This window comes from Aulonocara stuartgranti (genome assembly GCF_965226115.1).
Source record: "Aulonocara stuartgranti genome assembly, chromosome: 6".
NCBI classification, from domain to species: domain Eukaryota; kingdom Metazoa; phylum Chordata; class Actinopteri; order Cichliformes; family Cichlidae; genus Aulonocara; species Aulonocara stuartgranti.
In genome coordinates, this window is record NC_138944.1 from 38,973,443 (window position 1) to 39,000,884 (window position 27,442).

Below are 27,442 nucleotides of genomic sequence, written 5' to 3' on the forward strand. Positions count from 1 at the left end.
GGATCAACGGAAGGCTTTTAAAGGAGTCTTTAGGACAGCCTGATAATCAGGGGCGGAGCGTGGGGGTGGCTTACTGGGCTTAAGCCCGGGTTGTTTTGTCAGAAGCCCGGGGTCTTTTGGAGTGTAATTTTTTCATAGTTAGATGTCTGGCTGACAACTGTATAAAACAAAAAGTACACACAATATTCGAAGCACATAGTGCACACTGTGGGAATTTACGACTGTGCGTGAATCCCCCCTGATATTGGTATGATCCGAGCTCAGGCACTAAGTGACTGAGCGAGGGGGCGGGGCAGCTGCTGCCTGTGTGCGCTGTTGGAGAAACGGAGCCAGCCATACTAAGGAGAGCTTAAGTTTGACCAGTTACCAAAGAGAATCATTCATACCGTACAAATAATGTAAATATGACGGTGCATCACGAAAGATTGATATCAAACTGATCACTTGACCAATATTACGTTACTCGCTCTTCAAGTGAATCAACAAATGGCGAAATGAAAAGCCGAACAAATGCTATTTTTTTTAGAGTCTTAGCTTACGTGTGTTTATTTCATATTTTCAGTTCTTACCCTCCCCGACTAAATCGGTTTCAGTTATGTACTGAAATATAAGAATGGACATTAGAGGCTTCTTTCAAAGAAAAAACTCAGGTAAATGTTATTTTGTATATTATGCTTTGTATGTTGTTCAGTATATTTCTATGCAAAACAAGAGGGATTTCAGTACACAGCAGGATATTCACATTTGTAACCAGATATTTACATACACTTTAGGGAGAAAACATAAAACATTTTTACTGTACAACATCAATTTAGAGTAAACTTTTGTTTTAGATAAATATTGAAATATCTTTTGAATTCGTTAAATGTCAGAATAAAGAGAGACAGAGCTGTCTATTTTTTATCACTTTGATCAAATTTAGGAGTACATATACATTAAGTTTATTGTTAATTAGTAAGAAACTCCAGACGATTCCATTCTGAGCTGAAGAAGCTTCTGATAGGTTAGTAGAGTCCATGTGAGTAAACTGGTGGCACAGCTGTGGATGCATATAAGGCAAAACACAGAGCCTGTTTTTTTGAAATGGGAAAATCAAGAGATGTCAACCAAAACACCAGGAAAAGAACTGTGGAGCTCCATAAGTGTGGCTCAGTTTGAATACAATTTGGTGCCATTTGCAATTAAGAAATACAGATAGTTTCTCTCTTTACTCTTAAAGTTAACAAATATGTTTTTTATATTTATCAATCTAAAAAAATAAACATTTAGTCCGATTTGATGTTACAATTAAAAAGTGTTTGTGTTTTGATCTGAACAGTACATAAATAAATATGTGGTTTCAACTGTATATTTGATGATTGTCAGCACAAAGAGGGAGAGAGAGGAACAGAGAGGGAGATGGAGAATGAGGACAGAACAGAGATGAACAAGAGCAGGTGAGACACACATGTTAGTCAAATGGTCATTTGCCAAAAGTATCACCGTATCATAGGTCCTCATGTATCTCGTACCTAGTGTTTCTTTTTAGGTTTGCTATTTTTCAAATTCTATATTTATTAAGTTATGCAGGCTTGTTCGCACAACAAGGATAAATAATTATATAAACTTTTCTCAATCTAAATATTGTACTTTGGTGGAATTAAAAAATAAGTGTAGTGCAGGTCTATGATGATTTTTAGTGCTACTATCATCTAGTTCTGATTCTGGTTCTGTCTTGGTTAAGTCCTCAGTAGTCCTGATTTTGAACTGTTGTAGTCCTGTTTTAATTCCGGATCAGTTCTGGGTCTGGTTGAATTGGGGTTTAGTCCCTGTGTCTTGATACAGCCCCGACTTTGTTCTGTCTTGCTGCTTAATTAAAAAACTAGTTTAAGATGTCCTGCACATGTGATATATATTTTTCCCTATATGAAGTCATTCTTTTTTGAACAAAACTCAAAACAGAGCCTATTAATCTTTCAGTCATTTCTAAACCCCCCCCCCCCCCCCCCCCCCAAAAAAAAAAAAAATAAAAAATAAAATACCACATGCATACTACCCTTTAGGGCTAAGCCCCGGGTGTTTCAAATGTCTGGCTCCGCCTCTGCTGATAATAATGAATTCCAGTAGTCAAGAAGTCTAACCTTGCCTGACCTCGTTTTTCAGGATCACCCTGAGAAAAGATGTTTCTAATTTAGAAACATTGTGTATATGAAAGAAAGGAATCCTACATGTTAATTTAATATGCAAATTGCAGGTCATATCCTGTTCAAAAATTCAAAGATATTTAGGAGTTTTAGTTTTATATGAATTTAGAAGCATTAGAGATCATCCAGGCCTTTGTGTCTTAAGGCAGTCCTATAGTTTAACTAATTGATGTGTATCATCTGGTTTGTGGCTAGATAAAGCTGGGTACCTGCATAGGAGTGAAAATGTATGCTATGCCTTTTATTGATATTGAACAGAATTGATCCTAGCACAGATAGGAAAAAACTCCATTCCTCTTCAGATGATAAGTTAGCTGTTTTACCACTACTCTTTCACAATTTTTTTAGATAAAAGGAAGGTTGGAAGTTGGCCTATAATTAGGCAAATGAGCTAATTATAGGCTAATTTGTGAGCTAATTATATTACACCTTCCCCATTGCCGAGTAACTAATTTGTACATTTCTTATAGCCCATTTGTTGAAACAAAAATGATTTATTGTCCATTGTACGCTCTCATAGTAGTGCTATTAACCCTCCACACTATGTGGACCAAATATAAATAACAGATCAATGGTGTCTTTCAAACGCTATTGCTTCTAGTTAGACACACACACTTGGCAGATTATTTGTTACTTTCTGCATGATGAGAACGAAGGCTGTCTAAAATTGATTAGTTCTGGTGGGTTGCCACGTGGCCAGCGGCTGAGTTGAATCAGTTCAGGTGGGCAGCCCCATGGCCAGCAGCTGAGATGAATCAGTTCAGTAGGACTGCACCGTTGCCAGAAGCTGAGATGAATCAGTTCAGTCGGGCAGCCCCATGGCCAACAGCAGCGCTAGAGCCAATCCAGAGGACGGCCCGCATAGAAAATGGCAGTGACACAGGGCAAGCTGTGAATGGAGGCTGTTGGGCAGCTTGGCAGGTGGCTGGCATGCAGGACCAGACGAGGTGGATCCTGCAGGCGATGGCGTGGGAGCTGCGGGTAGAGGAGCTGCAGGTGACGATGTGGGAGTCGCGGGTGGAGGAGCTACAGGCGATGGCATGGGAGCTGTGGGTGGTGGAGATGAAGCAGGACCAGCAGGTGCGGAAACGTCTGGCAGCGGAGACGAAGCAGGGACAAACTGAACTGAAATACACATGCGGAATTGACAACTACAATGACAAGACAAGGAACTGAGGGAAACTGAGGACTTAAATACACAGGCTAATGATGATGGTGATAAGAGAGTGTTGAGTACACAGCTGAACTTAATGTAACTAATCACAACAGGACGTGGAACTAGACATAATGCACATAGTCAGAAGGTTACCACACTAAGACAGGAAACACATGGACTATAAACAGTGAACATAAACAAACTGAAAACACTGGATCAACAACCCAGGAACCCTGAAACATACATTTTAGAGTCAAATGTTCATCTACCACTATTATTACTATTCATCTACCACTAGAATATAGAAAAAGGTCACACATCAGCTGTCCAAACCTTGTGATGTACTGCTGACCAAAAAGAGCACAAAGTTTCATTTCACATTTGCCCAAAAAACATCTTGATTAGTCTTTTGGGAAAATATTCTTTGGACTGATGAGAAAATCTGTCTGTGTAATACACTATCACAACTCCTTTTTCCTTTCCGGCATGGCCACTACTGAAATAGGGAAGGCATGATTAGAAGATGCTCACCGGCTGCGAAAGCCAGTCTCCCCTGCCACCCACTGCACATGCTCCACCCAGGTCTCACTGTGGATGACAACATCATCTAGGTAGAAGCAGTATATGTAGCTTGTGGACACAGCATGCGGTCCATGAGGCGCTGGGGATCTGACACAAGCCAAACCGAAGAAGCATTGTAACAAAAAGTGAGCAGTGCCTAACCAGTCCAGGAGCTCGTCGACCCGTGGCATCAAACTGTGAGATCTCATTCACCTTGAGATATTCAACACAGAACCATATAGCCCCATCTTTCTTTACTCCAAAAACAATGGGGCTACACCACGTGCTGTGTGACTCTTCTATTACTCCCAGCTTTAGCATTTCAGCCAACTCCTTTTGAACCATTTGTCTCTTGTGCTCAGGTAACCTGTAAGGTTGTGAACGCAGGGTCACACCAGGCTGTGTTTCAAAGGGGCACTCCATGGGAATCATATGGCTGGGCAGAGGGGAACACATCTACAAACTCCTGTTGCAGTGTAGCAACATCTGCTCTCTGGACCTGTGTGAGATGGTCATCACAATGGAGGAAGATGGGAATGATCGAATTTGGCACCTCTGGCCCCAACTAATCTCTCTCCTTCAGACTCATCAGAGAAGCCTCTCAGCATCTCTCCATGTTTCTAGGAGATTGAGGTGATATACCTGTGTGGCTCCACCTCTGTTTCACCGCACCACCTCATAGTCTACCTCACCCATTTGCCACGTGACCACTAAAGGTCATAACCTCCCCAATGTGTGCAGCTTTGCTCTCAGGTCCAGCGTGTATTGAATCGTATTCTTAGCCAGGCTTGTACCTTCCTCCCAGCTTTCTTTAATCAGGTCCAGCAACCCCACAGCTTTCTGCTGGACAGCAACTCTGGGAGAAAGGGAGAAAATCCTGTGGATGACTGGAGCACCTCCTACACTGTAAACAGGTCTTACCAGCAACCCAATTGCAATCATCCTCATGAATGAACTTCTGAATCATAGGCTTATTCAGAGATGACCTGAAAAAAGTGTGCCTATGCCACAATTTTTGGAGGGCTTTCAGATCTGGAAACACAGAGGGAATGAACAGAGAGTCAGCTGAGGAAGATGAAAACCAGGTAGGCCACGGGTCCAGATGGAATCAGCTCCAGACTATTGAGGGACTGTGCAGATCAACTTTATGAGGCTATCACATACATCTTTAACCTCAGTCTCTGTCTGGAGAGGGTCCCCATTCTGTGGAAGACCTCCTGCGTGGTGCCGGTCCCAAAGACAACGCACCCCAAGGAGCCGAACCACTTCAGACCCTTTGCACTGACTTCACACCTGATGAAGACCACGGAGAGGATCATACTACACCACCTTCGCCCATTAGTCGGGAGAGACCTAGACCCGCTGCAGTTTGCCTACCAGCCGAACATCATCTACCTGCTGCATTGGGCCTTCTCTCATCTGGAGAGCACCAGGTGCACTGTGAGAGTCATGTTTTTTCATTTCTCCCGTGCCTTCAACACAATCCAACCCTCAGTGCTAAGGGGGAAGCTGCAGTGGGTTAGACCCCAGTATGTGAGGCTGCAGGACTGTGTGTCTGAGGTGGTAGTCTGTAGCACCGGGCCCCCACAAGGAACAGTACTCGCCCCTTTCCTCTTCACCCTGCACGCTGCAGATTTCAGTTATAACACGGACACTTGCCATCTCCAGAAGTTCTCAAACGACACCGCCATTGTGGGTCAGGTGTCAAAGGGAAACAAACTGGAATACAGGAGGGGTCATCAATGACTTCGTCAGCTTCTGTGAACAGAACCAACTTTGCATCAATGCCACAGATTGACTTCAGCAAGAAGACAACCCCTATTACACCAGTGAACATCAAGGGTTTCGGCATTGAAACGGTGGAGGAGTATAAATACCTGGTGGTTCACCTCAATAACAAACTGGACTGGTCCACGAACACAAATGCACTCTACAGAAAGGGTCTAAGTTGACTCCACCTGCAACGGTGGCTGAGATCCTTCGGGGTGAACAGAACACTCCTAAGGACGTTTTATGACACTGTGGTGGCGTCTGCCATCTTTTAGGCTGCGGTCTGCTGGAGTGGTGGAATGGCAGAGAGGGGCAGGGGGAAACTCAACAAATTGGTCAAGAGTGCCAGCTCTGTCCTGGACTGGCCGCTGAAGTCCATTGAGCAGGTTGGGGAGGAGAGGATGTTGTCTAAGCTAAGATCCATCATGGACAACACCTCACACTGAGCAGCTCGTTCAGCAGTGTACTTTTACACCCACAGTCTTGGAAGAAGTACTATTGCAGGTCATTCTTACCAGCAGCTTTTAGACTCTATAACACAGGTTATCTTACTGATCAGCAGTGATGGGAATAATGGTGTTACAAGTAACGGTGTTACTAACGGCGTTACTTTTTTCAGTAACGAGTAATCTAACTAATTACTATTTCTATCGTTACAACGCCATTACAGTTACTAACAAGAAAATGTGGTGCAGTCGCATTACTATTTTTCAACAAACAGACGGCTGAAGCTTTGTTCAGCTTACCTCATCTTATATCAGTTGCACGGAAGTAGCTTACTATGTAAGTAATCTGGGCGCTATAGTTTTAAACAGCTGCTTGCACTCCCGTGGACGGCAATCACTTTCTGGCAAACGATCGCTTTTTGGCACAACACCTGAATATAAGGGGGCAAAACAACCGCATGAGTGCTGCTGTTTGACTGAGGAGGAATAAAGTAGTCATGGTAAGCCAATCACATGACCACTTTAAGATGTCAAAGCAACAAGGTGATATATACCAGTTTTTAAATTGTGTTGATAGGCCACGTAAAACCAGAGTCATGATAAACAATATATATGTGGTGTTTTTCCTTTCCTTTACTTCTTTAAAAAAGTTAGTAACTGATTTACAATATTCTCAAATTAATTAATTAATTAATTACTTGAAAAGTAACTATTGCGTAATGTTTAACCCTCTGGTGTCCAGGGTATAATTGGCCATTTTTAACTACTTTTGATTTTACCTCTACATTTTACCTTTAAAAACTATTTACTTTGCCTTGTTTGGTATCATTCTTTTCAGCACAACCTCACAGGTCTGAATTTACAGTCATGTTTTCATTTTGACATACTCTATTAACACAATTGATCTAAAAATCAGACAAAAAACATAAAATCCGAGTAGAAAAAGTTATATTTTTATTGTAACAACCACAAACATGTTTAATGAATCATATTTCATAACTTTAAATGCAATTATAAATTGTCAATTTTAAAATCCTATGCACAAGTTTTGCAAACAACAAAGTTATTTGCAGCTTTACCTTTTACCCTTTTTCAAATAACCATTTCAAACTATTTACATAACAATCAGCTGTTCTGCATTCAATAAGATGCCACACAAATTATTTGTGCCACTCCAAAAAAAAATTTTCTGTCCACTATAAAGGAGAACATCACAGCCTGATACCTGCAGGTCTGACAGCAGCAGGTGTATCACTCCTGTTTCTACCTGGAGACCGCAGTCGCCTCTAGGGATGGGTATCGTTTAGGTTTTATCCGATACCGGTGCCAAACCGGTATTTTTGAAACGGTGCCGGTGCTTAAACGGTGCTCGAACCGGTGCTTAAAGAATGGAGAACACAAAATTGGTCCAAAAACCTCTCATGTTCAGCTGTTGTTTTTTTTTGTAAAAAGATAACAATGTTAGCCTTTTCTGCAGCTATGGGGCATATATGGTATCACTCTTGGCTGGAAGCAGTGCTTAATCAATGGAAAAAACACAAACTTTGTCCAAAAACCTCTCATGTTTAACTGTTTTCCACTTCTTCTTTGGTCATTTTAGCCTTTTTGGCCAGGGTGAAGGGAGTATCTGCCATCAAACAAGAAGACAGCCGCATGTAGCTATGATGATGTTTGCTAGTTCACCTGACATGCATTAATGTAATAACGTGGTTAGCCTATTCAACGTAAATTACACACGAACAACATTAAGCTACTCCCGCAGAGAAGAACGGCTGCTGCTGCATCATCATCCGTCATCATTTCTGCTACACTGGCAGGGCTAGGGGCCAGGACTCTCCTCTTCGGGTTTTTGGAGATGTTGCTAACTCTGGGTCCGATAACAGGCACCACACCCGCAGTAGATGCGCTCGGTGTGAGGTCTCGCAGCAAGCTATCAAATACGGTGCATTTCTGGGCTTTTAAAAAAAACGCTATGCGTCGCCAGGTGTTTCATCGGATTCTTGGTGTTACCTCCTTTGACAGTATCACAGTATCAGCTTAAAGCACTTGTTGCAGGCTGCTGAGTTTGCATATTTTGCTGTGAAGTACAGCCAGACTTTTGACCGCTTCGCCTTGGGCATTTTTAATCTGTAGCTCTGCTCTAAAAGAACGTACGTACCTGGCCCCGCCTACTATCCTCGGAAACGTAAAATGATTGGCTAGAAGTGTATCACAGCTCAGGAAAAAAAAGCACCGAAATAAAGCACCGAAATGTGCGCTGCTTTTCGGTCTGGTTACTACCGTTTATGTCGGTACCCATCCCTAGTCGCCTCATTGTTCTGACACACAACACAAAACTATCCACAACACTACACATTAACTACACACTCCAAACACGCTAAACGTCACAAATCTCTCACATTTCAAAACTCGCTCGCTCTCTTTTTCTGCTGTCTGTCTGTCTTTCTCTCTCTCTCTCTCTCGCCGTCACTCCTAAAACTTCCCCCTCTCCCTAAACAACCAAATGTCATGTTGCCATATCATTTTTGATTGGTCGACATTGTACATTTTTCCACCAACACGAACAGGCTGTTTTTTGTTTTGTTTTTTTATTTTTTGGTCATAAGCAGAGAGTGCTTGCTAGTGCTGTCCTTAAACAGTAAATGTGACGAAACTATTGAGGAAAAAACTCCGCGTATATATTGTTTACCTTGACTCTTGTGATTAAGCAGAGGATAAATAGGGGGTCCACAACACTCTTATGGACACTCCCAACAGGGCTTAAAAATCTGTGACTCTGTACCAATTGCTCTTAGAACTGAAGAAGCTTCTCAGGTGAGAGGTGAAACGCCTTCAAGAAACTTATAGAAGTCCAGATACTTTTCTTTCCAAGCTCCTTAGACTACAATGACCTGGATGACCGAGGACCTTCACAGACAGACCATAGAATTCTTTTTTTAGAGTTTTAGAATTCAGTAGAATTCACAAAGGAACTTACAGCTGTAGTTGTTATATTTACTGGGGAAATGAGTAAGGAGGACAAGGGAGGGATTTGAGGCAGGTTTCTAAGGTGTCAGGAATTGGCATCACCATATTAAAGTAGCTGCTACACAGAATGTGCACAAGTAATTTGTTAGTAAAGTAGCTGTAAAATTTGCGTACTATAATTATAATAGTCTATTTATAGGTTATCAAAAGGCTTATCTGGGCATACAAGAGTTGTACCATGTATTTGTTGTGCCATCCCTTTTTTGCCATCATAAGGAGAATGAGTAAAGGAAAAAAGTTAGATGAATTGTCTTTTGGGCAACATCAGGGCTTCTCCTCCTGGGTATCTTGACTCTTGGCCCGTAAATCTGTGTTAAGAGATGAAGTTAGTTTGGTTTTCATGTTAATTCTGTGGTCTAATTTCCATATTCTGTTTGACTCCTGGCTCTGCCCCATGATCCACCCTATAACTGGCAGAAAAATAGAATCTTTGAGTCAATATAAGCTCAGCTGTCTATACAACCTGCCTCGCTCACAAACTCATGCATGCAACCTGGAGCACACCGGGAAACCAAATCACCAACCTTTCGGTTAGTAGGTGATCTGCTCTGCCACCTGAGCATCCCCTCATGCTATGGTGATCTGTGACCACTGCTATCCTGCTTTATATTTTGGGTTGCATGATGCTGAATCATCCACAAAGACCCTCAGAGTTAGCCAGTGGCACGTCCTATGGGTCAGCTCTGAATGCCCAGATTCCAGAAAAGGCTCCTATAAAATCATATGGGAGAAGCAATGACCTTTAACTGTGATATTTTTTAATAAATACAAAGTGATACCATAACCAACATGCAGCTAGTAAATACATGTTTTTTTTACAGGAATCAGTGACACAGAATATAATGTGGGAGCTAAAGGGTTGAGTCTGAATGGCCCACAAGCTCATGTGAACCTACAATGTCTTTTGACCGTCTGTTCTCTGTCATTCCCCCTGCTCCTACAGCAAAAGGGTAATTCAAACTAGGTGGAGTCTGTAGTTTTAAATCAGTAAAAGTTTTGTCTGGGTGTCATCAGTCCGCTGTAATCTGTCATGTCCAGTCAGTCCCCTCCCATGTATCATTGCTGATATTGGAGCATCTCATGACATCATGTCAAAAAATAAATAAATGAAATTCATTTATAAAATAAAATAAATTCCTTGTGATTTTGGAATGAGTTGGATCGCTGCAATCCTTTTTACCCACAAGGACATTCCATCTGATGTGTGATCCAAAGCCCATTTTAATTTGGAGAGGCGTACTTTGTGACTGTTGTCAGTGAGGTATTTTACAACACTTTAGTTTCAATCTTGCAGGCCGGCTTAAAAGGAGAACACTATTAAATCATCAATGTAAAAAAAAATTTAGACCCCCCCTCCTAAGAGATGAAACTCTACATGTTTTCTTTAAGTGCACTGTTATCAGTGTAGGGAATAACGCGTTATTAAGTAACGCTTTACAGTAACTACGTTATTATTGTGGTAACGAGCACGGTAACTAGTTATTATGCCAAAATCAAGAATGTGTTAATCGTTACTGGGATTTAGATAGGGTTGTTATTTGTTACTTCGTGTGTTGCATTCGACTTACCTCGGAAATCAGAACACGGACCTGGGAATGATGTCACACTCGAGTAAATGGCATTCTGGTTAGCCTCGTCAGAGAAGTCGGGATTCCAATATGGCAATGCCCTTGAAAATGGTTGTTTTGCTAGCCCTCTACAAAAAGAAATTACTACTAAACACATATGCAGCTATAGCTGGACTCGGTGGGCAGATGGAGATTTTTCGTTTCGTTTCGTTTTTTTTCGTAACGGTATAAACAATGAAAGGTGGTGGATTGGCCAGATGCTGGCAGATGTGTAAAAAATAACTCAACTGTTTGGTGGTGACATGGCGGAGCTTCCACAGATTCAGTTACATTAGCAAGTGGTGGAGGCCAGCAGGTGGATGAGAGAAAGGTGAGACAGGAGAAGGAGAGACCTGGGGCGGCCAGCGGTAAAAGGTATCAGGGGAACTGAACTTCAGGTAAGAAGTTATGACCTGGGTCAGATATAAACCAAGTTTAGGTGTAGTTTATTTTTGTTGTGCTAACTTTTTACAGTATGTTACAATAACTCGTACTGTGTACTAGCTAGAATGACGGAGTTTCTATACAGCTGGGCGGGTGCTATGATGTTACTGATAGTGAACTTTATTTTATTCATAAGGTTAGTTAGTAGAGTTGCCAACCGTCCCATAAAAAATGGAATAACCCGGTATTCAGAGAAAATATTACGCCTTTCGTATTGAGCTGAAAAGGAACGTGATTTGCCCCGTACGCTAGAATGAAAACAAGACACAAAGCTGGAGTTATCCTGTACGCTGTACAGCTGCTTCTTCTTCTCTCATTCTGTCCCCTCCCTCTCCTGTTGCTACTTCAATCATGAAACTGATCAAGAATCAGGTGATCGGCTTTTCTGTCACAAGTCCAGTCTCTCTTGTTTGTTTATCACCCATTTTGAACCAGAAAGAGGAACCCGATGTTGTGCTAAATAACAGCAGCACATTTAAGCTTGATCAGCTGTCGTTAGAATTTATTTAATATTACTTTCTAGTATCAGCTGATGTTTGCTGGAGCCACAGCTGTAAAAGCCGCTGGTCATGATGTCGGTTTGGATATGTGGTGAGAGGGAAACATGAAGATGAAACCAGGAGATGTCCTTACTGAATCATCAGAGCTGAACAGGTGATGGAGAAACAGGTTTACCTTTGAGGTGACATGAATGAGTTGAAGGGAAGTTATGAACTGTTTCTGAGGGACAAATAACACCAGGATCCTTTTCTAAGTAGCTGACAGCTGGTAACTGTGCAGGGGCGGGTCTAGCAAAGTTTTGTCAGGGGGGCCAGGTAGAGCATTAACAGGAAAAGGGGGGCACAAACAAAATACCCTTCTTTCTTATTCTCATTTAAAATGTCTAGCTTTTAGCGAATAATTATCCGAATCTTACAACCAATGTTTTCATCTGATGTAAAATGTAGAGAAATCCATTATTGTACATAGTAATTTATATTCCAGGGTCCCATCATAATTTCCTCAGAAGTAAGTACTGTATATGATGCCAGTATTTCCCACATTTTCTAGATTCTGTACCAGTACTGTGTAGGGATGGGTATCGTTTAGGTTTTATCCGATACCAGTACCAAACCGGTACTTTTGAAATGGTGCCGGTGCTTAAACAGTGCTCGAACCGGTGCTTAAACAAAAGAGCACTTAGCACTTTTAACAAAATGCTATACGTCGCCAGGTGTTTCATCAGATTCGAGGTGTTACCTCCTTTGCACAGTATCACCTTAAAGCACTTGTTGCTGCTGAGTTTGCATCTTTTGCTGTGAAGTACAGCCAGACTTTGACCGCTTCGCTTTGGGCATTTTTAATCTGTAGCTCTGCTCTAAAAGAACGTACGTACCTGGGCACGCCTACTATCCTCGGAAACGTAAAATGATTGGCTAGAAGTGTATCACAGCTCAGGAAAAAAAAGCACCGAAATAAAGCACCGAAATGTGTGCCGCTTTTCGGTCTGGTTACTACCGTTTATGTCAGAACCGGAGCCATAATGGCACCGGATACCGGTACCCATCCCTAGTACTGTGTGTAAAATACCATCAAAAAGTCAATTAAGTTTTATTTTGATTTTTTTCTTTCTATTTATTTCTCACCTGTCTTTCTGTCTCCTTTCACTTTTTAACGGTTGCCATGTTAGAAAAAATATTTTGCCTGCCATGCGGTTTATTGATGTGGTAAATAAATAGTTAATGAAAATATCACTAAATCTGTCATTTATTATTTTTAATATTCAGTAACGATCATGTCTCACCTGTAGTCTTCTCTGTCTTAATGTCAGGTTTCCACTATGTGTTGTAGATAGTTCAGGAGGTTAACTCGACCAAGCAGTCTTCGGGTTTCAGCTAAGTACTGTTTCGAATACCAGAATAGGGAGAATGGTGTAGGTTTAAGTTTATTAGACTGATACATATATACCAACAAGACAGTGTACATCACTGTCACAACAGTGTTTGTTTTCATTCAAAGGCCTCTTTGGTTCTTCCTATAATGCCTGGTGGGCCAGTCTCTAGTCAAAATGCCTGGGCCGATTTTTTTTGTCCCAGTCCAGTACTGTATGGCTCTATATACATGCTTAATGTTGGAGTACGCATGATCTAGGGTGTTCTCTCCCTGTTGGGACATTTGACATGCTGATAGAATTTTGGGAGTACAGTTTTCTTGTCGACCTTATTAAAATCACCTGCAACAATGTGAACACTATCAGGCACCATCAGGGCCTGCTGTTGTTTGTTAGTGGTGTTCAGCAGGATGGGCAAGCGCCATGTTTACACTGGCGTCGGGTGGAATGTACAAAGCCGTGATGATCGCTACTGTCAGTTCTCTTGTTAGAAAAAAAGTCTGGCATCTTTTAGATATGTACACGAGGTTTGGGGATCAGTTTATGTCTATAATTGTCCCATTGTTGCACCAGCTTTCATACAAATAAATACAGACGCACTCTGGTCTGCTCTTACCGGAGTCCTTTGTCCTGCCCCAGCAGACCAAAGTGCGTCCTGCTAGCTGCACGCTAGCATCGGGTATTCCGGATTAAGCCAGGGTTCGATGATGAACAAGGCAGAGCAGTCATGGACATAGCAATTTCCCACTAGTTGCAATTTCAGGTCATTCATTTTATGCACAAGGGATCTGGCATTGAATAGATATAGGCTCGGAAGAGGTGGCTTGTGTGGTTGATTCCTAAGCATGACACCGGACCTGCAGCCCTGCTTTTGTTTCCTCTCCCTCCTCCGTCTCCTCTCCCTTCTCTGTCTATGCTTATGCTAAGGCATGCATTGCAGTATTCAAAATTATTGCATTAATAAAATTGTTTTGTTGTTGTTGTTTGTTTGATGTTTAAAGGGAGATGCGACTGTAAATTCATTATGTCATGTAATGAATATGAAGCTATTTTGCTTTTCTTAAGTGTTGCAAAAATGAAATGACTGAGCCTCACACAGGAATATCGTTGCGACGTGTTTACTAAACCTTCTGTTTAGTCACATGTACCCAGTGTTGGGTACATGTTGGGTAAGTTATTTGAAAAAAGTAATCAGTAACTAATTACTGATTACTTTCCACAAAAAAGTAATCCCGTTACTTTACTGATTACTTATTTTCAAAAGTAATTAGTTACTTAGTTACTTTTTAAAAACATGATTTACAACCTGAATAGGTAATAAAGCGATAGACCTTTCAGCCCAATTCTACTTTTTCTGCATAATCCATCATATAAAATGTAATCAAATGAAAAAGTCTCTTTTTAAAACTTGTTTTATTAGTTTTAATCTTTTAACTTTTAACTTAAAGACGTTTTCTTCCCACGCAGTGTACAGTGGACGCTAATGTTTTTGTCACTTATTATGGAATCAAACTCAAAGTAAGGTCAGTACTTCCACGCTTTTAAATGCTGCACGGTCATATGATCTCTCGCATTGAAAGTATTAAAGTAGTTTGTGCAAAACTGTGAAGTGAGGACTTAAAGTGGTTTAAGTGACAATGTGTCGAGTCCAGTAGTTGAAGTGAGTGTGTAATGGTATGTGCAGAATGTCAACAGTTCAAAAGCCTGATCGCTTGTGGGTAGAAACTGTCTGTGTCTGCTAGTGCGGGTCTCTATTCACTGCTTCTGGCTTTAATGGCTTACTGATGCTTACTTGGTCTGAAACAGACCAAGAACACAAGAAACAAAAAACAAATAACCTGGAATCCCAAACAGAAACAAAAAAGGTACAGAACCCTGACTCCAGAAGTCCAAAGAACACAGTTTACGATGTGGACATTCAGGGGGTTGACCCGGAGGACGATACCACAAAAGTCCATAAACACCAGGTTCCGGCGGCCGACCTGGAGGTCGACGGCTCAACAGTCCATAACAGAGCAGGTCTGGTGGCCGACCGTGTGGACGGCAACGGCGGCAACGTGGAGCACAGTCTTCTGATTGGAGGTGGCAGTGCTGGAGGTAAACAGTCCAAAAACACCCTGCTTAAGATTCTGAGGAAAACACAAGTCAGGTTGGGACGTTTCACAGTTCATGTTACCATGATTTGAATCCATATTGTCGTCTTCAAGTTTCAACGTGAGTTCATGATCAGCATTTTCAGTTTTCAGTTCATTGAAAATAGGAAAAGCAGGCAAAACGTGATCACACATCTCACACTCAGTCTTTTCATACTTTATTTCATGACCTGTCTCCTCTGAAATATCCTTACTTGCTATGAAAGCATAGGGGCCTTCTTCAAGTAGCTCCTTGGTGAGCAGAGCAGAGTCAGGAAGGGATGCATTAGCCACAGATAACTCAGTCTTTGATGGAACCCCAGGCACATTAAATGACACAGAAGAAAACACTTCCACCCCACTCCCCACACAATTAACATTATGGCCTGTGGAAATCTCTTTCAATCTAAGTGTAGTGTCAGAGGTCCCTACAAGATTACTAGGTTTGTCCATGATCATCTTTGAAACAAATTCTCTTGGCTGTGGCTTGGTTAGAAGAGCATTACTCAGCCTAAAGTTAGCACTGGCTAATTCTGAAACAGTGTCTTTATTTTCACAAACAGAAACACACAAAACAGGGGATTCCCCGGTCAGCTTAGAGGCTGGACAGTCAAACACCTGTTCGGGTGGCGGTGACAAGAACACAGGCTGAAACTCTCCAGTGCTGGGATTCACAGTCCATGTGGGTCTTACTCCTTGTTCATAGAAGCCAGACGAACAGACCACACCATTCTCAGTACTAGAGTCAGCCATCTTCACACTATGAGTCTCTTTTAACTTTGACTCTTGAATCTGTAATTCTGAATCTAGTTCAACTTCTAATGTTTCAATGGAGGCTGGTGATGAAAGACTGCATTCACTCACCTCCGGTCGTTGTGCAGTGCAACAGCGACGCGAACGCCGTTTCTTTTTGATGGTAGTTTCGGATGACCCAGACATCGGTGCCTCATGGGCGCCAGGCGGTGTTGCAGAGGCTGGGGAGCTGGGTGCTGACGGAGCGGTAGGTTCCCGGCAGCTCAGGGGACCCCCGAGAGCCAGGCGAGTTCCCAGGAAAATCTCTTCATAGTTAGGAGTGAGCCACGGCTTCTACCAGAGCTCCTCCTCTAGTTGAGCGCATGCAACGAGCTGCCGCTCTTCGAGGTCGAAATCCATGACCTCCACAGCATCCTCAACATCCTGTGACGGCAAAGTAGAAACCGGCGAGCTGAGGGGCGGAGCGGGCGCAGAAGGGTGTGGCGCTGTGGCAAACTTCAGCGTGCCAACTCGCACGCTTACAGCTGGCGGTGGCGAGGCTGCGCAGCCACGGGGCTGTGGTGATGCAGCCCGCGCACCAGGCCACTGATGCTGCCATGGACGGGGTTGGAGGATGTTGCGGAGGTAGTTCAAGATCAGAGGGGGTAGCGCTTCTTATAACTAGGGAAAAGCCTTGACGCTTACCCGCAACCAGTGAAGTAACTTCCTCCCTCTCCTCCACTGGCAACATAACAACTCCACTGCCTGGATTACTTCTCTGCTATTTGTTGCTGGGTCTGTCATGGTCAGGACGTACTGTCATGGCGGGGTGCGCCGGTGTGTTTGTTGGAGGGGACCCAAAAGCAGACACTGGAGGCAAGGAGCTGGTTTGCAAACTGAAGGCGAGCCTTTATTTCGGCTGAAAACATGAAACTATGAAACACCAAGCACAACTATGATAAACTATGACGAACCTATGACTGACCATGATAACAAAAGGTAAAACTATGACTGTGACAGGAACTATGACTGTAACTAGATGACATGAGGGAAATTGGCAGACATCCTAACAATGAACAGTAAGAGACAAAGGAAGTAAATACATTCATGAGGTTATCGGGGGAAGTGGAGACACATGAGGAAACAGCTGACTGGGGTGAACATAATGATGCACAGGAAATGTAAACTAAAACACAACGACATGAAAACTAGACTTTCAAAATAAACAGGAAAACATGACAAGACAGGCATGACAGCATTAACCAGGCAGACCAGAAACATGACACATAAGACACAATAAACAACAATGGGAACTTTAACACATGGGAACACTGCTGACACACATGAACCTAATGACAGGGCAGGGGAAGGGAAACTAAATACAATGAACAAAGAACATACTGGACTCTTTCAAAGTAAAACAGGAAACATGGAGACGTAGACATGACACACAGGGAACCTGATAAACCATGAACTAAACTGCAAACTAAACATGGCTGAATAACTAGATAACTGAAAAGAAACTGTAATACAGATGAAATAACAAAACAACATGAAACTCAGAAACACTGGGTCGCATGACCCAGGACCATGACAGGTTGCCCATAAGTGCTCTGGGATATCATGCAATTCTGGAGGTTCTGGGGTCAACTGGCATGGTTTCACTTGCTGAATATACTTTTATTACTTTTATTTTTATTAGCAGCTAACAGCTCTTACAATACTACTGTCTTGTTGCATGGTATGTGACTGGCTACAGGACTTTTTGACTGGCAGGCCCCCAGTCTGTCAGGATCAGCAACAGGACTTCAGCCAGCATTATTACAAACACTGGCGACTCCTGGCAACTCCACAGAGTTGCGTCCTCAGTCCCATCCTCTACACACTGTACACCCATGACTGTCACCTCCAATAGGGAAGTTCGTGGATGGACAACTCCTTCTTCCCCACTGCAATTAGTTTCTTGAACAGCTGACCTATTTTAACAGTAATAATAATTTTTCGCACATCAGGTCATCTTAAATATTAAACCAGCATATTAAGCTCATAGCTCTTTTGCACACAAATCTATTTAACACTTCAATTTTTGTCTCCATTTATTTATTTATACTACAGGGTGGCCATTTAGAAGTCGGCCATCTTGGATACAACTTTTGTTTTTTCAATAGGAAGAGGGCCATGTGACACATCAAGAAAAACAATGGTGTGCTTGGTTTCAACGTAAATTCTTTCGTGAGTTATTTACAAGTTTCTCTTTGTTCACAGCCATTGACATGTTGAAGAGGTTAACACGTGAGGAGCAGATTGAAATTGTGTTGATATCTGGTGAACGCAGTAACCGGGTCATTGCAGCAGATTTCAATGCAAGACACCCTACGAGACCACCCATCTCCCATGCTACAGTTAGCAAACTGCTTGCTAACTTTCGTGAAACTGGTTCAGTGTTGGATTTGCCAAAATGTGGACGCAAGAAAACTGTCACTAATGAAGAAACATCAGTGGCTGTCCTAGCTTCATTCAGCAAGAGCCCACAGTGTAGCACTCGCCGCACGTCACTGGAGAATGACATTAGTTGAACATCCCTTCGGCGGATATTGGCTACTCACAGATGGCACCCTTACAAACTCCAGCTACTGCAGCATCTCAATGAGGATGACCCAGATCGGCGCACAGAATTTGCAGAATGGGCAAAACACAAATTGGAACAGGACCCTCAGTTCACGCAGAAGATTTTGTTCAGTGATGAGGCAAACTTTTATGTGAATGGTGAAGTTAACAAACAAAACACAGCTATTGGTCTGACACTAACCCACATTGGATGGATCCTCCAAGACTGTTGGAACAACAAAAGTGATGGTTTGGTGTGGTATATGGAGTACAACGATAGTTGGTCCATTCTTCATCAATGGAAACCTCAAGGCCACTGGATATTTGAAATTGCTACATGATGATGTGTTTCCCTCTTTATGCACTGAAGCTGGCATGTTCCCTGAGTTCTTCCAGCAAGATGGTGCACCACCACATTATGGGTGCCAGGTCCGAGCATTCCTAGATGAACAGTTTCCTGGAAAGTGGATTGGTCGTCGTGGGCCAGTTGAATGGCCTCCAAGGTCTCCCGATCTGACCCCCTTAGACTTTTATCTTTGGGGTCATCTGAAGGCAATTGTCTATGGTGTGAAGATACGAGATGTGCAGCACCTGAAGCTAGGGATACTGGATGCCTGTGCTGGCATTTCTCCTGCGGTGTTGCTATCAGTGTGTGAAGAATGGGAGAAGAGGGTTGCATTGACAATCCAACACAATGGGCAGCACATTGAACACATTTTATAAGTGGTCAGAAACTTGTAAATAACTCATGAAAGAATAAAGTTACGTTGAAACCAAGCACACCATTGTTTTTCTTGTGACATTACCAATAAGTTTGATGTGTCACATGGCCCTCTTCCTATTGAAAAAACAAAAGTTGTATCCAAGATGGCCGACTTCTAAATGGCCACCATGGTCACCATCCATCTTGACGAGTTTGCCCCCTCACATATACTAATGTGCCACAAACAGGACTTTAACATCACCAACCATTCCCATTTTATTAGGGTGTATCCATATAAATGGCCCACCCTGTATTTCTATTTTATCTGTTCTAGTTCTGTTTGTACATATTAACCCGACATCTGTGTGTGGACAACAGAGAAAGCATTTCGTTGCACAGAGACATGCTTTTCTTTATACACATGACAATAAACACTTTGAATTTAATGCTTAATCATCCAGGTTTTATGTGTTCCCACATTAAAAACAGCCTTCATTATTTCTCAACCCCATGTAGTCCCGAGATATTTTGTCCTCTGCATTTAACCCATTCACTCAGTGAAGCAGTGGGCAGCTACTGATCCAGCACCCGGGAAGCAGTGTGTAGAGACGGTACCTTCCTTGCTCAAGGATACATCAGAGTAGCCGTTCATTGCCTTTGAACCCCTGACCAGTCTACCTACTGTGTTATCTCTGCTCAGGCTATTCCTCCATGTTCTTTTCTCCCTCGTTGTTATCTACTTCCTCCTTCTCACCACTGCTGTCTGCCTCTACCACATCCTGCAGCAGTTCATAGTTGTGACATGTACATTCTCAACTGTCCCATGGGCAGTTTTTCTTCAGCCTTGTGTTATTTTTCAGTCTCTTCCTCTGAACCTTTACTCCTTGTGTGGCAAATCTCGAGTCCTTTCACACACAGTGATATTGCAGATCGACTTGCCAGCTTGTGATTTGGAGGGCATCTCTTTATCCATGATTGTTCATACAAGCTGAAGCTGTGAAATGTTTAGCCAAAAACTGAGCCTGAGTGTAGTTCTAATTATGTTACTGATGTGGGTAGGTGGGTTGATCCAGGTCCAGGTTTACCTGCTACTGACACACTGAGACTTTTAAAAAATAAAATTTTTCATCCTGTTAACACTGTTAACACTCTCCCTCTGATTCTTCTTCTTTTTTTGTCAAAAATAATATTTTACACTGCATTAAATTACTCCCCCCCCCCCCCCTTTTTTTTTTTTCAATCATCTTCTTTTTCACCTTCAGGGCAGTTGGTCCTTTCTCCCCTCACACTCTAATCACAGCTTTACTCCACTTCATACAGTTTAAATTGCAATAATCAATATTTCCTTAAAAGCCAGTCATTTTATTTGGCAAAACACTTCAGCAACTAATCCAATCAGCTAGGCCAGGGGTCAGCAACCTTTAGCGCCATTTGGACCTGGTTTCCACGCAAAAGAAAACACTGGGAGCTGCAAATACTTTTTGACATCTAAAATGAAGATAAAAAAAAACAATATATACAGTGTTACCTTTATGCTTTATGTAAACAACTAAGGTGTGTTGCTTAAATCCATGAAGTGCTACAGAGAAAATTACATTTTATTTATGTAATAACACATTTTGAACTCTTAAAGAAATATAACAAAAGGAAAGACACCCAGCTGAACTAAAATGATCCAGCAAACAAAAGCTGTTGTGAGCCGCCACCCTCATATCGCCTTTGGGTTTTTGGAGCCTTGACCCGACTTTTAAAAAAATAATTGGGGAAAAAAAGCACTAAGCTGCTGAAAAATGAAAAATAGATATTTGCAAAATTCTGCCTAAATATGTATTTTACCTGGTTAATGTGTGTGGCGGGGCGTGGTCTGCAGCGCCGCTACAGGGGAGGCGGACGCACCTGAGCGGCACCTGCAATCGCGCCTCGCTGCCTTAACGTCTGCGCTCTCTCTGCTGTTGTGTTGGTGTGTGTCGGGCTGTGCGCTTTAACACCGGCTGTATGCGTACAGCAACCGTGTGTGAAAAGTGGTCAATAGAGAGATGCTGAAAAGCATGTTCATGCAAACATCGTCGGGTCTGCCGTGATATGTTTACAACGGGACTTCTGCTCCTGAACCTCTGCGCACAGCGTCTGCAAATCGGGGCTGTACGAAGTCACTTTCATCTTTACGCAGGACTGTAAGCTGTCATCTGTGAGGTGTGAGCGTGTTTGTTTTTAACATAGTTCACGGTGGAGCTGCTGACATAATGTGGATCCGAAGATCTAGAATTGTCTTACCTGGGGTTGAAAGTCTCGATAAATGCACGGCGTTTCGCAGGGTATATCGGCTTCCGCAAGTGTGACGCTTATTTTGAGCGATCAAAAAAAAAATAGAATATAATTTTATATTTATATTTCAATATCACAATAATCTTCCAATTTAGAACTACAAGTTAAAAAATAACTAACATAAATAAAATACACTTCAGCTAATTACTTAAAAAAAATGTATTTTCCCAAACCACCACTAAAAGGACTAAAGATAAAGAGCCGCATGCGACTCCGGAGCTAGGCACTGCTTCAGTTTCCACAGCCAGACAGTTTGTTGACACTGTGCAGTGTCTGCTGTCTTCTGCCTTAGCTGAGACACCGTTAATATCTACCAGCAACTTTAAATCTCCACACAATATCACATTCCAGGCTTCAGTTGATCTCACACATGCTTACAGATACAGTTGTTGTCTAAGTAACCTAAGAATTTGCATGGGTCAGCACCCAGGTTGCTGTAAAAACGGGATATTAAACCCTTCTTAAGCTGATGGTTTATTGCTATGTCCTCTAATGAGTTTAGAGTAGGCAATGTTAGGGATTTTTGAGTTTTTGAAATGAAGCTTCTGATTTGAAGAAATTTGAAAAAATGTTTGGTTGGAATACCAAATTTCTGTGTCAAGCCATTAAAACATAGTAGGGTGTCCTTGTCAAATAGGTCTGCAACTTTGCACAGGTCTCTGACGGCCCACATTTTAAAGCCCAAATCTTTCCAACCGGATTTAAAGGCCCTATTGCCCCAGATAGGTGAGAATTGGGATAGTGCAGGTGTTTCATCTTTAAACTTGAGTGCGTCGAACCAGACACGGATGGTATTTTTAACAAAGAGGTTTGATGTATCTTTTATCAGATCTTTATACTTTGCGGAGTACAGTTAAGTGCTGAGCGGTAAGGGGGTAGTGCTTGTCCTTTCTAAAGTTACCCAGGGTAAGGTTGTCGTTGAAAACCAGCATGAGGCCGCAGAAAGCTGGGCAGCCCAGTAGTGCCGTTTGAGGTTTGGAACACACAGACCTCCCCTGTCATACGGGAGATATAGTAGCGAAAGGCGCAGTCTGGCTCGTCTATTATTCCAAATGAATTTAATGAATATTGTTTTTGCCTTTGTGAAGAAGTCATCTGGAGGGCTGAGAGGAATGACTTGGAAGAGATATAGAAATTTTGGAAGAACGTTCATCTTGAGAATATTTCCGCGTCCAATCAGAGATTGGCAGCATAGACCATCTATTGATTAAGTCAACAAGAGAGTTGATTGTAGGAGAGTAATTTGCATGTACCAAATCATTAATTTTTGAAGTGATTTTTATACCTAGATTGGTAAGACTGTCTCTGGCAACTTGAAACATTGTTTGAATAGGTGGTTTAATTCTTTCAGAATGTTTAAAGAAGAGGATGGCCGACTTGGATTTATTAATTTTATAACCGGAAATATTGCCAAAGGAGTTAATTGTTTTGATTAGGTGGGGAATTGAGCTCTTTAATTTGGACAGCATTAAGATAATGTCGTCCGCGAATAATCCAATTTTGGACTCAATATTATTTGTTCTAATGCCAGAGATATTTTGATTGCTCCTTATCGCAATAACCAATGGTTCAATTGCTAGGACGAAAAGAAGAGGCGAAAGGGGGCAGCCTTGACGTGTACCTCTACCTAGATAGAATGGTCTAGATATGATGTTGTTAGTTCTAACTGAGGCTATAGGTTTATTATATAATATTTTGACCCAGGTCATGAAGTAACTGCCAAAGCCAAATTGAGGCAGTACCTTATAGAGATAACTATCTCTATAAGGTACTGCCTCAATTTGGCTAATAATGTTCGACCCTATCGAAAGCTTTTTCTGCGTCCAAGGAGAGCAGAGCCATGTCTGGATGTTCTGAATTTGAGTAAAGTACATTCAGTACTCTGCAAATACCATGCTGCACTTGCCGGCCTTTTACAAAACCATTCTGGTCAGTATCAGCGAGAAGATGAAGGTATCGTTCAAGTCTGTTTGCCAGTACTTTACTTATTATCTTGGCTTCAGAGTTTATTAATGAGATTGGTCTATAAGATTCACATTTTGTAGGCGGTTTCCCAGGCTTAGGGAATACCATTATGAGTGCATTACGCAAGGAGGGGGGAAGCTCTTTTAAATCATAACTTTCCGTTAGCATGTCGTACAGAGGGCGTACTAATTTGTCTTTAAATATTTTGAAAAGGTCTAGTGGGATTCCATCTGGGCTGGGAGTTTTTCCCATTTTTAATTTATCAATTGCAATCGACAGTTCACTCATTGTTACGATTTGGGGTTGGCAGTGTATTGTTTTAGGCGTTTTGTTTTGGCGTGACTGTTATGTGTTTCCTGTTTTACTTTGAAAGTCTGTGTTATCTTAGTGTGTTCAATTTACTTGTCCCTGTCTCGTCAGTGTAAGCGTTGCCCCAGCTGTGTTTCCCTCTTGTTGTCCATTTCCTGATTGCTCCCTCTAGGTATTTAAACCCTGTGTTTCAGTATGTCATGGTCGCGATCTTCCTCCCCGTTGTAATTAGTTTGGTGTTTTGATGTAAATAAATATCATATTTTGCTTTAATGAAAATAGTTGTCGATACTTTCGTTTGGGATTTTTTTTTTTTTGTGGAAGCCTGTATTAGTCTTTTTTATGGGTTCGCCCTCCTTAAGAGCAGTGAGCTTGGGGGCCTTTTCCCCTTATTTTTATTTTTCCTGTGTTGCACGCCGGTTGCCTAGGCCGGGGTGTAACACATAGATAACTGAGAGTCTAATTCACATCGAGCTTCTTCAGAGAGTGAAGGGGTGCTTATTGAGTCAAAGAAGGATTCTAGTGACTCTTGAGTCGCATCTCCTGTTGAGGTATATAGTTGTGAGTAGTAGAGTTCAAAGAGTTCATTTATTCTGTGAGGATCTGTGGTGTTTTCGTCTGCAGTTCTAATTTCATTTATTGTTTGTTCGTTCAGTAGCGTTTTTATGCGCCATGCCAAAAGTTTTCCTGCCTTCTCCCCCTGGTCATAGTAGGTCTGTCTCAGTCTAAATAGTCCTGCTGAGGCTTTCTCAGTAGTTAATTTATCATATTTTACTCTTAATCTTAAAAGTTTTTGTTGTTTTTCTTTAGAGTCATTTAGGTTTATCTCGAGTTCCACTTCTTTTATTTGACCTTCGAGGTCCAACATCTCAGTATAATTTTTATTTGCTTTGTTTTTGGTGTAGCTTATCATCTGCCCACGTATAAAAACCTTAAAGGCTTCCCATCTTACTGAGGCTGTAGTTTCGGATTTATTAAAGTAAAAATAGTCATCAATATTTTTGCCTACATATTCCAAGAATTTTTATTATGCACCCAGTGTGGTTTTAAACGCTAAACAGGATTACGTCTAAAAGCTATTGTAACTGAAAAGTTAAGCGTGGTTAATGAGTGGTCAGATATAAGCACACTTTTATATGAACAGCTGTTAATTCTGGGGATAAGAGAGTTTGAAATAAGAAAATAATCTATGCGACTGCGGCTATTATGACTGGCTGAATAACAGGAGTATTCTCTCCCTGTTGGATTTTTTAATTTCCATATATCTTTAAGGTTCAATTCAGACATAAAGTGTTGTATGGCTTGTCTAGATTTTGGATGGGAAGAGTCTAAACCTGATGATCTATCAAGCTTAGGCTCTAGGGTACAATTAAAGTCCCCCCCAACAATTATCTCACTGTGGAGGGCTGCAATAGAGAGGAATAGATTGTTATAAAAGCTGGAGTTGTCGATATTGGGGCCATATAAATTAAAATTAAGTCTTGGTTCAGCACGGAGCATTGTAGGATGATGAATCTCCCTGCAGGGTCCAAGATATTTTTTTTAATACACATGGGCACTTATTTATGAATGAGTGTTGCCACTCCTCTAGCATGTGTTGAGAAGTGGCTAGAGAAAACCTGACCTGGCCATTTCCTCCTTATCCGGGCAATTTCACTCGCAAGTGTGTTTCTTGAATAAAGACTATCTTTGGGTGATATTGTTTAATTCTATCCATTACTCTTTTCAGTTTAATACATTTCCTAAGGCCTCTTACATTCCAGGAAATTAGTTCAATATTTGAATAACTACTCATACAGTTTGTGCCCTTAGTAACCTGAACCTGACTACATCTCGTCTCCCCTGTCGGAACTCACAAATTATTATTTCAAGAGCACTGCACTTTAAAGACAAACTCTTATAAACAAAAAAACAAAACAACCCAGAGACCTCCCATCAGTGTAGATCTCAAAACTTCCCTCCCCAAAGTCATTGCAGCTTGGTTATGCATCAGATCCACGAAAAGGAGCTGATAAAGCGTCCTAGTATTGATTTGAAGCTTCAAACTTAGATCCGACCGTTTTTGGGTTTTTTTTGTTTGTTTGTTTTTGTCCCGTTTGGATCTGTATTAACCGTATTAACTGAAGAAGTGGCCACATAATGTAAATGAATGAAAAGATTTAAACATAACATATCTAAGGCCATCTATATCATTCCTGTAAACCAAAGCCACTGTAAGTCCGAGCTGAAATTGTTCATCAGAATTACACATTTTAGATATGATAGTGTTTTGGAGTGGGCGTGAATTTATCCCTCGTTTTGTTGCCGGACTCTTCGTATGAAATCTTCCACCTCCACTGGTGTGTGGAAGAGGAGCCTGTTGCCGTGGTGGAAAATCCTCATTTTTGCTGGAAAGATCAGTCCGAAATTTATGTGCATTTCACGGAGTTGTTGTTTTACCTGGTTGTATTGTTTCTGCTGTTTCTGGACCTCCGTCGACAGTTCAGGGAAAAACATCACGTGATGTCCGTTGTGCGTTATTTTTCCCTTCAGACGTGCCGCTCTCATCACCCTCAACTTGTCTTGATAATTCAAGAACTTCATGATGATCACACGGGGTGGGCCATTTGGGGTATTTCAGCCTTGTCTCAAAACGTCAAGTAGCCAGGTACAAACCTGGCTACTTGACATTTTGGGACGGGAAAATATTGTGATTTCTCCTTGTTCAGTATTCTCGGGTAATCCGACGAGTCTCGGATTGGATCTCCGGCTTCTATTTTCGAGGTCGTCCACTTTTAGCAGGAGTTCCTGAAGTTTCTTTTGAAGGGAAGCCTCTTTACTTGTGAGGGAAGAGACGTCGTCTTCAACTTTGCTAATGCGAGTTTCTGCTGAGGTAAGCCTCTCTGAAAACACTCCAATTGCGTCTTTTATTTCTTGGTTTGATGTTATAACTTCTTGCAGTTGAGCAGTGAAGTGTATTTTCAGCGACGGAATTGCGGCCAAAACACTCGTCTCAGTCTGTTGGGCGCTAGCACAAGCTCCTTCCATCTTCTCGGTTTCAAGTTCGTTGCTAGCATCGTCGTCTGATCCATCCTTTCCGGCTGTTTTAGATTTAAACCTATGTTTAGTCGGCATCCTAGTTGTTTAGATCAGAGCAGAAGCTTAGGTCGGAGAGGAAGCCACTAAAAGGTTGACTTTTAACCGCTGTTTAGGCGTACTTAAAGGATGTTAACGTCGGAGCTCGAAGTCTTGCTGCCGTTCAGGTGGACGCCATAACCCCCCTGGGTGTTTTCTTGTTTGTTTGTTTGTTTGTTTATTTGTTTTTTGTGTACAACTTGAACACTAAAGTGGCCCTCAAATGAAATGACAGTGGCAGCAGCGGCCCACAGCTCATTTGAGTTTGAGACCTCTGATGTAGAGGGTGAAGATAACAGTAGTCCCAGTGGTAATCGGAGTTCTCCGTACACTGACTCTTAAGGTAAGCGAGTGGCTCCAGCAGAATCCATGGACAACATCCGGGATCTCTGTACATTTGAGTGCAGTCCTAGGAACAGCTAAGTTACTGCACGGGACCCTCAAGATCCCAGGCCTCTGGTAGGGGACCCATATTGAAGGATAAAGACCAC

At 41.9% G+C, this 27,442-nt stretch overlaps 1 protein-coding gene and 1 long non-coding RNA gene across 3 annotated transcripts in view; both read left to right on the top strand.

Moving 5' to 3' along the window:
- The window catches only part of LOC309708432 (voltage-gated delayed rectifier potassium channel KCNH1), a 106,810-nt gene that overhangs the window by 52,315 nt on the left and 27,053 nt on the right, over positions 1–27,442 (top strand). The gene's annotated exons all lie outside the window — the stretch shown is intronic.
- Positions 368–1,983, top strand: LOC309708449. Its single transcript, XR_014277268.1, has 2 exons — positions 368–650; positions 1,366–1,983. It is a non-coding gene; the product is annotated as an uncharacterized lncRNA (long non-coding RNA).